Consider the following 11285-nt stretch of genomic DNA (forward strand, 5'->3'; position numbering starts at 1 on the left):
CAAAGAGGTGAGAAGAGGGAAAGACCCTCTAGACAAGTAGAAAAAGTTAAGAAAAAGGGAAGAGGCAGAGGAGTGCTAGGTATGTTCAGAAAATGATGAATAAATTGCTACCAGAGGCCTCTAGAGCATTTATGTCAGGGAGCAGTTGGTAATAAGGCTGGAAAGAAAGGTTGGAGCCACATTTTAGAAGTGAATGCCAGGCCAAAGCATCCGGGCTTTATTTGTTGGTAACAGAGAATTTATAAAGGGTTCTAAGTAGATAAGTAACATGTTCAGATGTGTACTTTAAAAAAAAATAATTTGACAGTAATAAGCAAGATGGATTTGAGAGATTGGAGGTAACATTTTGAAGTGGATAAGGTAGTTGCTGGTCATAAATCAATAAGAATTGGCAACGTATTGACAAACAGAAATAATGGTAGTAATAACTAGCATTTATATGATACCTTAAGGTTTGAAAAGCACTGTCCATATGCTATCTCACTTTATCCTCATAACTCTGTGAAGTAGGTGCTATTATTATCCCATTTTACAAGTGAGGAAACTGAGGCTGAGGAAAATGAGTTTGCCCCCCAAAATCATGCAGCTAGTAATTTTTTGAGGCAGAATTTGAACTCAGGCTTACCTGACTCCAAGTCTAGCACTCTTACTCATTGTGCCACCTAGCTGTCTCTGGAGACAGTTGAGAGAGTGAAGTTGGAAGATTCTAGAAATAAAAGGAATAATTGAGGAGGTAACTGAAGGAGCATTCTCCCAGACCAAGAAAGGATTAGAGTTGTACATTGGTCTCAGAGGGGTGAGCCTTGGAAAGATGAAGGATATTCTTGATACAACAAGGAAGGAAAAGAGACCTATTTAGATAAACATTTAGAATTACTGAGAAGCAAAGATAAAGGACCTCACACCTAATGGCATCAGTATGGGAGAGAAGACTCAGGAAGCAACATCACCTGATGAGAATAAGGCTAAGAGGGAAAACGGAAGGCTTTAGTAGAAAAGGGAAGGTCTGGAGTGGCTTTTTTGTAAACCATGCTAGTAAATCTAATACAAGTGTTACTGAGTAGGAATTAGATAGTAGGGGTAATTTTAAACTTATTCTTTAATTTCAATACCCCTCATGGTTTAGCCACTGCCCACGTCATTCTCATAAGGCATTAGACTTTCAATACTATTGACATATCTCTTGCTCCAGATTCTTAATCCTAATAACATCTTCTGCTATCATAACCATGAAAATTTTGGTCCCTTTTAGTAGCTGAATATAGATAGATAGATAGATAGATAGATAGATAGATAGATAGATAGATAGATAGATAGATAGATAGATAGATAGATAGATAGATATAGATATAGATATATATTTCTAAATATATCAGAGTAATTTATAATAATTACCTTACATTGTCACTCAATAACATTTATGAAGTCCCTAAAAAATAATCACAGCAAAAAGACTCAGAGGAAGGACCCTGGCTTTGAAATTAGAAAACCTAGATTCAAATCCCACCTTTGATGATGCTTACTACTCAGGTGCACTTGGGCAAATCACTTAACATCTCTGAGCCTCAGTTACCTTATTTATAAAATGGGGCAATTAGACTAGATGCCCTCTGAAGTTCTACCATTTCTAAATACATAGTCCTATTAGGCAGATAGGTGGTGTAGTGGATACAGCACTGGGCTTGAAAGCAGAAAGACTCATCTTCCTGAGTTCAAATCTGGCCTCAGACACTTACTAGCTGTGTGATCCTGGGCAAGTCATTAAACCCTGTTTGCCTCAATTTCCTCATCTGTAAAATGAGTTAAAGAAGGAACTGGCAAGTAACACCAAATGGGGTCACAAAGAGTCAAACTTGACTGAACAACAACAAGAGCAATCCGATCAAATGCCTTAAAAGATTTAACATCTAAAAGAAAAGCAAATAAACAATATAGAAAAGGGTAAAGTGTGTGTTGTAATTAAATATTCAATGAGTGTTGACAAGATATTTGCAGATGTATTTGGAAATGTCACCATTTACGTTACTTAATGACAAACACTCCTCAGTATTACTAGCATGTCAGTAACACTGAGGAGTGTTTTTCATTCAGTAATGTAAGTGCACATAGTACAACATGAGAAGAATAAGAAATTTAAATTGGAAGAATCACGCCTGATGTGTGAGCAGAAGAGCAGAATATGACATGATATGGCTAAAAAGAGGCTAGAACTAGGAGTCAGAGGACCTGAGTATGAAGACTGTCTCTGCCACGTAGCTGTTTCATGATCTCAGCAAATCGTGTCACTTCTCTGGTTCTAGATTATTCATCTGCAAATGAGAGGATCAGACTAGTTAGCCGCAGAGGGCCTTTAAGGGTCTCAGTCTGTGATTCCATGAAAAGGAATACATTTCTGACTTAGAAAAATGTGATGCTAATGAGTTATATGGAGGACCTGCCAATTAATTGTAGATATTCAGATGACAGTAGTGTAGGTATGTCTATATGCAATGTATTTGTGCTTATGTAAATTATTTGTAATGAAAATTATAAAATTATACTATCAAAATACTTCAGCACATAGTTTAAGGAAACAATTATTCTAAATAAACACCATAAGCTCTAATGCATTCTTTGTCGCAAAGTATATAGTCAAATCTTGACAGATAACTATCAATCAGTTTAAGCATTTACTAAGCTCCCACTATGTGCTAGGCTCTGTGCTAGGTTATTGGAATACAAATAAAGAGGATTAAGCAAGAACTACTCTCAAGGACTTATATAGCTATTTCTCATTTCAGGTAAGTGGACTTTTCTGCAAATCTTCCCTTCCCCTTCAGGGGCTCTATCCCCTCTGCAGCTCAGACCAATCCCCCAGCCACTCCCCGAAACAGCCTGAACTCCTTCAGTGCTGAGAGTAGTAGACCCCTGCTGAGCTGTGGGGCACAGCTGCTGCTACTGCTACAGCCCCAGCCTTCTTCTGTCAGGTCCAGGGAGCTAAATTTGCTTAATGTGAATTTATGTAAAGTGAGAACTATTCCTAGACTACTTCTCTCTACACTTTCTCTTATACCTACCCATCATCTCAATAGAAGAAGAAGCAGATAATTAATTCATACTTTGAAATGTTTACATGTGGTAGTAGTAGCTCCATTTCAAATTTGTATTTCCAGTGTCTCTGTCTTTCAATCTGAAATATAGGTAATAAAAGTGAAAGGGAAACCGGCTCAACCATGAATTCCAAATAAGGAGGACTAAAATCAATGTATTTTGGGGGTGCGATCTCATGATGCGTGGCATGTATGTATATGCCCAAAGAGACTTGCTTCCATGAAAGCATGTCCTAAAGAGCCCTTCATATTCTGAGCCCCTCACACCATGCATGACATTTGTGAGATTCAAAATTACATGAAACTCCTGCAAACTGAAGCTGCTATTCCTGGAGCTCACCAGGAGACTCTTCAGTAGATGGATCAAACCTGAAAGAAGCACCAAGACACTCAGTAACTCCACTGCAGACTCAATTGACATATTGATTTTTTTTATAAGCAGAAGAAGCAAAGTTGAGGCGACAAGGGAAAGTTGGCAGAACTTTTACACCTCATCAATAAAGGACGCTTAGCTTCAGTGGTTAAAGGGAATCAGTCAACTGGCTATGGATCCATTTCTCCCTTGGCTTAAATGATGAAGTGCTAACAACACAGCCTGGAGCACAGTTGAATGTGTTCCTATTGCTTGGTTTAACAGGGACATTTAACTACTTCTGTCCTTGCTCCTGGGGGGAAAAAAACTCATATATACCAGTCCAATGCTTTAAAATTAGTTTGCCATTCTTGGACAAGGGGTACAAGGGTAGACATATTTCTATTGTGGATTTTTTTCTCTTTTTTTCTAGTGTTAAAGAAAAACAGACTTAAATAGACTCAAATGTTCTCCTTTCTTTCTTACTATTCCTTTGAAACAGTACAAAATTCACTTCCAGGAAGCTTTTCCTCATCATACAATCACCAAACATTTATGAAGTGCCCGCTATGTGCCAGACACCATGCTAGGTGCTGCAGATGCAAAAGACAAAAGTGAAATAATGCCTGCCCTCAAGTAGCTTCTATTTTATCAAATTACATAGATTGCAACTGACATTGATACTTCTCTGCTATGAAAAACCTTGGAACTTGCAGAGTTGGGAGATGTAATGTCTTATTCAAGGAACAGCAAGGAGGCCAACATTGCTGAATAGAAGGGCAGGGGAACAGCCTGCAAGGGGACAGGTTAGGGGAGGCAGTGCATGGTATAAATAGACTGGAAAGAGATGGAACTAGGTTATGGAGGGCTTTGAACATCACATATCTCTGAATGGAAGTCAACAGAGAGTGCTGTTGGGCTGGAGAAGTAAATTTAAGAATCATGAGCATAAAGATAATTGAATCATGGGGACTGATGAAATACCCAAATGAAACAGTATAAAAGGAGAAGAGATGAGACCCCAGGACAGAGTCAAACTATCTTCCTGCAGTTAGTCACCCACATTATAAGATCAAAGAATTTTTTTAGAAACTTTTATTTTTTCAATTAATAGGCATTTCTCTTCTCTCTGTTCCACTTTGCTTCCCCAATTAAACAAAAAGAAAAACCAAGATCACATTTATTTCCGTATCTATAGCCAAGCGAAACAAATTCTCACATCAGCAATATCCAAAAAGGTTTGTCTTGTTCTGCATCTTGAATCTACCAGAAGGTAGCATATTTTTTCATTAGCATTCTCAAATCATGGTTGAGTATTGAGTTAGAGCAAAGGATCTAGACATTCTAGCCACTTCTCATTCTCCCTGAAAAATACATTTCCATCTTACCCTACAAAATATTTTACAAAAACTTAGTGGTCCCCTAGAGGTAAGAGCATGGGGCTGGTGAGTATAATTTATTAAGCCCCTAACACCTCTAGGTGAATAGGTTTATCAGGTAGTTTTCCTCCAGATTAGAAAGGATTCTAGGAAATGAAATAGTACTGGGGTTCTTGGAGGGAGATAGAGTATCAATTTTGCTAAGGGTCTGCCCTGAGTGGGATCATCTAGGGATTCCATTCCTCACCTAACCCTTATTGATCATGGGCTATCATCTCTTACACCTGTCTTCAAATGTGGCTAACACCTGAGTTACAAAGAATGAAGGCGAGAGGGATGATCTTTAATGTCTAGTCAAGTGCCCCAAAGGGAAAGTCTTCCTTTGACAGTGAGAGCCATTCACTAATGACCTAGAGCATGAGATTTGATGACTCCTCATTAGTGCACGACTATATTGCAGAAGTTATTGCTGGCCAGCTTATTATGAAAATCATAAAGAGTAAGTAATTAGCACAGTAGTTTTACATAAAGTAAATTATAGTGCAGTCAGTTTGTCAGAGTGCAATTTCATGGGATCACAGTCATGCATTGATGTAGTTATAGGAAACTGTTAATGTGTTATTTGAATTGAAGCCCTCATCTCTGGACAATTAGCACACTCAGTTAAAGATGGTGCTAAAGAGACCAAACTCATGGGTTTGATCCGACGTCACAAGCCAATCTAGCTTTTGTGTGCTGTGGCATAGACTTTGCACCTAATCCTGACTGTCATTTTATGAATGTGCTACAAACTGATTCCCTTACTTAAGTTTAAAAGATCCTTGGTTTCATCGGTGCAATAGGTGCTCTTTCCACTTACATAAATGGATCGAGTGCCTGTGACATAAATAGATAGGACGATAGATATATACATAGGTATGTATAAATATATAGATGTACATATACATTTATATACACAGAGAGCCACTACAGATATACATATGTGTGTACACAAATTGTTATATGTGTATAACTATAGTTATCTATAGATCTCTATATGACTATATAAATATAATTATATAGATATGTAAAGATATAAATATAGTTCTAGATAAATGTAGCTCTAGAAATAGATACAGATGTAGATGATACAAATACAGAAATAGAGATAAAGATGATAGAGAAGTGGGAGAAGTGGGAGAGGTGGGAGAGTTGATAGAAATTGAGATAGAGATAGAGAAAGAGATGGCCCAGTGGCCATCATTCTGATGATAAGCCTCTCTGAATGTGGGTAGTCTGGTCCTCAGACAACAGACATATCTACTCCATTGTTAGGTCTACATTCAAGGTCTTTCCACTTCGCTAGGCGCATGCACACTTTGTGATCTATGAGCATGTATTTCAAAAACACAAGATCAATGCAATGCTGTGATGACGCAGTAGAATAGGACTTTATTGGGGTGACTGAATCCCTAACTAGCCCTGTAATTGAATGCTATTAATCCCCAAAGGGTTCCAGGGAAAGAGTATATGGACTAAGTACAACTCATTCCCAAATCTTTGGTTTTTAAAAAAAAAAAAAGCTCACAAACCATCGAAGTTTATGCGTCAATGATGTCAAAAAAAAATTGTGTTTGCACATAAAATCCAAATATAATTAAGAAAAGCCTTCCCTGGATCACTTGTGTACTTTACAGTGATCTATACCTGCAAGTTACCCAGTTGCTGGCACCATTCATCAGTTCTGTCTTCTAAGAAAAGGACAAATATTCTATCATATTTGTCAATATTCAAATTGATTTAATTCATATTCATTGAGCACTTAGCCTGTCCAAGTCATATTGAATGCTGTATACTCTAAAGGGTAAGTTAATTATGGCCTTCATGAATTTAAGGATTCTTATGTGGAGGATATTCATTAGTTCTTCTCCAGGGTTGAAAAGGAAGAAATATATTTAAGTGAAAGCAGGAGAAATTTAGATTGGATCTATGGAATAACTTCCTGCCATTAATGTGAAAAAATACTGGGATTGGGATTGGCTACTAAAAGATGCATTAGGGATAGTGAATAGGGCACAGTACTTGGGAGTCAGAAAGATCTTCAAATCTTACTAGCTTTATGAGCCTGGGAAATTTATTTACCTTCTCTGGGTCTTGGTTTCCTCATTTATAAAATGAGAGAGTTGCACTCATTGGTATCCAAGGTCCCTTCTAGCTTTAAATCTAGATCCTGTGATCCTAGATCTCCTCCTGAAGAGACTAAGCAACCATTTATCTTGACTAGTTTACAGAAACTGTTCCCTGGAAATAGGAGAATTGATGGGGTGACCTTGGAAGATCTTTCTTTTATCAAGAATTCTAAGACTATACTAAATGTAATTGTGGGAGCAAAATTTTGAATATGAGGAAGTACTCATTGAATGTCTACTATGCAAACAAGATTGCACTGGGCATTTGGGGGGATGGCAAGAAGTATCAAAAATGATCACTGTTCCCAAGACACTATAAGCTAGTTAGGAAACTAAGACATATACATGAAAAAGTAATTAACAGTTTTTACAATTTTTTATTTTATTTTTAATTTATGGAATAAAGTATTTCCATAACACAGTATAATAAAAAAAAAGATACTTGCACATGAAACTGCACATCTACTATATACAATTTGCTATTCCTCTTAAAAATATAATAAAATTATCATGTAAATTTCTTTTTTTTCTACCTTCCAGCTCATCATGGCCTACAATCATAAGTGAAGACTTCATGGAGAAAATAGCATTGAACTAGACACTGAAAGATCAGTAGAATTTCTACAGCAGAGATAAGAGAGGATAAGAAGAAGTAGAGAGAAATTCCAGATAAGGAATAAGCCTTTGAAAGGCTGGACTTTAAAGAATAAAATTACACAGGGGTAATGCAGTACGGATTGAAAGATTTCTAGAGATGGAAACATCCTGTCAGATTAAAAGCCCTGAACCTGGAATAAGGGCTTGAATTCTGACTCTGACATTGGATAGGCATGACTTTGGATATGTGTAACAATAGTTTCTTCATCCATAGAAAATGGACAACACTATTTGTACTCCCGATGTCAGAAAGTTATGATGAAGAAAGCAATATGTAAGTTTTAAAGGATAAGGACTAGACCTATAATTTCACTGATATGAGGAACTTCCAGATGAGGAAATCCCCTCTACCAAGGCAGGCTGGTAGTTCCTTTTGCAACATAGAGCCTTTGGGAGTTACCTAGAGCAGGAAGAGGTTAAGTGGTCTACCAGGGTCACAGAACTAGCATATAGTAGAGGCTAGGCTTGAACCCAGGTCTTCTTGGCTCTGAGGATAACTCTTTACACACTGAATTTGCCATGCTGCCACTACAGTTTCTTAAAGAAGCATATAAATGTTTATTATTACTATTATCCAGTGTGGGAAATGTGCATATATTTTCTGTGTCAAATCATTTGTGGTAATTCTAGAATAGAAAAAAATATTCTATTTGTAAACATGATAGTAGGCACACATAAACGAGGACCCTCAATTGCCTGGTTTTTGGTGGCTACCACACAGTGGGGTAGGCACAGGCAAAGGGGACACAGGATAGTCACAGCATGAATTACTTTGCCCAGTGAAGCTGAAGAAGACTTAGACATGCTTGAGAAATATTGAGGCATGATAAAAGTGCTTTATACCAAATTACTTTTTATTCCTCACTTAATAAAAATGTCCTGGGTTGTCTTTGGTTATTGCAGCTAAGCTCATGATTCATAGATCATAAATGTATGCAAAGAGTAAATCCTCTGATAGCATTCCAGGTACTATAGGAGCTTTGGAAGAAAGAGAGTACCTATTCAGTGGGATTGACACCCCCACATGGCCAGGGCTGTTACATATCTGAGGCCATTATAAAAAGGATACACATCAACAACAAACAGTAGTCACATCAAGGAATGGGTACAATAACAAAAGGTAGCATTTTATAGCACCTTAAAGTACGCAAAGTGACTTATAAATATCTCACCTTATTCCATCAATAATCCTGGGGAAAAGGGCTATTACTATCCCCATTTTACAGAAAGTATGAATTTAAAGGACTTTAAAATGGAAGTTAAGTGACTTGCCCAGGGACACAAAAATTAAGTGTCAGAGGTAGGACTCAAGTTTTGATCTTCCTAACCCTGAAGCCCTCACTCTATCTACTATGGAATTCTGACTTCTTAAAAAATATATACAAAGTCAATACAAAAGCATTTTTGTGGGAACAGTAATAACTAAGGGGGTCATTAATTAATAGCATGAGTCAGCCCACTTACTGTACTTATTGGAGACAAACTCAGCCAGTGCAACTCTGATACCTCATTATGGCAGGAGCAGAGAGGACTCTGAGTTGTTGAAGACAAAAGCAGCAGAACACAAATTTTGGCTGATGCTACAATGCTGTAAAAGATTAGAGTACTGCCGTTTTTAATGCCTAAAGAAAACTTTTTGTTATTCAGGCATTTTTTAGTCATGTCTAACTCTTCATGACCCCATTTGGAGCTTTCTTGGCAGAGATACTGGAATGGTTTGTCGTTTCCTTCTCCAGCTCATTTTACAGATGAGAAAACTGAGGCAAACAGGTTTAAGTGACTTACCCAGGGTCACACAGCTAGTAAACATCTGAGATTAAATTTGAACTCAGGAAAATGAGTCTTCCTGACTTCAGGCCCAGTGCTTTATCCACTGCACCACCTAGCCACCAAAGAAGTTCTAATTCAACTCCCTCACTTTACAGCTAAAAAACAAAATGAGGCTCAAAATGAAGTCACTTACCTAGAGGCACACAGCTAGTTATTGACAGGGCTAGAAGTAGAATCCCAGGATTGATTCCCAGTATAGTAATCTTTTCGCTATACTTCAATTGAAAATTGATAAATATAAATTCAAGTTCCATTCAGTTCAAGAGATTTCATAGCTTTTATTCCTCTTTCCATGTGCAGGTCTTCCTCTGCGATGTGGCACTTCCATTTAAAACAAATTCCTGGCAGGCTCCCAGTGTCCAAAGTCTCCCAGACACTAGTACTACTTGTTCTTGGAAGCTGGACACAGGAAAGTGGCAATACCTTTAAAAGTTGATAGGCATGTTAAGTCTGAAGGTATAGTAGGACATCCATGTGGAAACACATTATCCCAGGATCACAGATCTAGGGCTGGAGGTGACCTCAAAAATTTTTAGCCCGACTGCCTTATTTTGTGGAAAAGGAGACTGAGGCCCAGGGAGGTTATGTGATTTTCCTAAAGATACGCAGGAAATAAGAATCAGAATATTAGAACCTAGGCAGGGATTCTTTGACACAAGGCCAAGGCTTGTCCCATCTGGCCACATCATATCCAAATAGGCAGCTGGAAATGAGGGCCTGGAATTCAGGAAGAAATAATAGAGCCAATGATACAGATCTCAGAGTCACGCATGGAGGTGATAGTTGACAACTTCAGAATGGATGAGAAAGACTGAAAACAGAGTAAAGATTGGCTCAAATTCTCTAAGCAGATCAACAATTAATTCATTCCAAGTCAATTAAGGCAAGGTCTGGTGCCCTCCATGGCTGTTTGCCCATCTGCATTGTGGGAGCTGACCTGAGCTGCCTACACCAAGTGTGCCATTGGACAGTAATGGATGATGCAGTTACAAGGAAGCATCTCCTGTTCATGACTGAAGAATCAGCCTGTTAGTACAGTTTCATTAAATGGTGTAATGCTGGATCTCAAGAAGAAGGAGACAGCCAGTAGCAGCACATGCTGAGTAAATTATCTCAACGTGAATTTTCAATGGGAAAAACCCTGCTTGCATATGACATGAAACTCAGAAAAATATGGAAAACTATGGGGAAAAATATACAAAGACATAGAAAATAGCACAGCTGGAGCATATACCAAAAAAAATTGCTGAGTGTAAAAAGCAGATCCTTCAAGCAAAACAAATATGAAAAAATCACCAGGAATATGATGCTTTGGCAAAAGTCACACAGCACCATACAGACAGGCATGAAACATTAAAGGAACTAGATGCTTTGGGAAAGAATCATAACACCTTTCTCATATAAAAGAAAATGTTGAAGATAAGCTAGAATAAAGGCAAAAGTAGTCCCTTTGTACTATCCATGAACTTCAGCAAACATTTTAAAATGATGAAAAACTCTTCGAAGTGGAAGAAGCTCAGGAAGCAGTAATGGAAACAAAAACTAAACAATAGGCAAATGCAAGTCTCACCAGTATGAAGAGACATAGATATCTCTGTTTTACTTTCCTTTCACATGGCTAAACATATGTGTTATATCATTGTTACTTTGGTGAAACTAGCAGACTGTAGATGATAAATTTTATTATTTTTTTTCAAATGTACAACTAGTCAAAGAAGCTACCTTAATAAAATTTGTTTTTTCTGAATTTTTTATTCAAATGTTTTCTGTTTGTATTTTTATGCATATTTTGGTCACTGTTAAAATGATG

General features: G+C 37.6%; 1 pseudogene; it reads left to right on the forward strand.

The window, feature by feature from the left end:
* The first annotated feature begins 10556 nt into the window (after window positions 1–10556).
* On the forward strand, window positions 10557–11028 carry LOC110223752 (THO complex subunit 7 homolog pseudogene; annotated as a pseudogene).
* The last annotated feature ends 257 nt before the right edge of the window (window positions 11029–11285 follow it).

Source organism: Phascolarctos cinereus, unplaced genomic scaffold, assembly GCF_003287225.1.
Source record: "Phascolarctos cinereus isolate Bilbo 61053 unplaced genomic scaffold, phaCin_HiC Scaffold_726;HRSCAF=1367, whole genome shotgun sequence".
In the NCBI taxonomy this organism is placed as follows: domain Eukaryota; kingdom Metazoa; phylum Chordata; class Mammalia; order Diprotodontia; family Phascolarctidae; genus Phascolarctos; species Phascolarctos cinereus.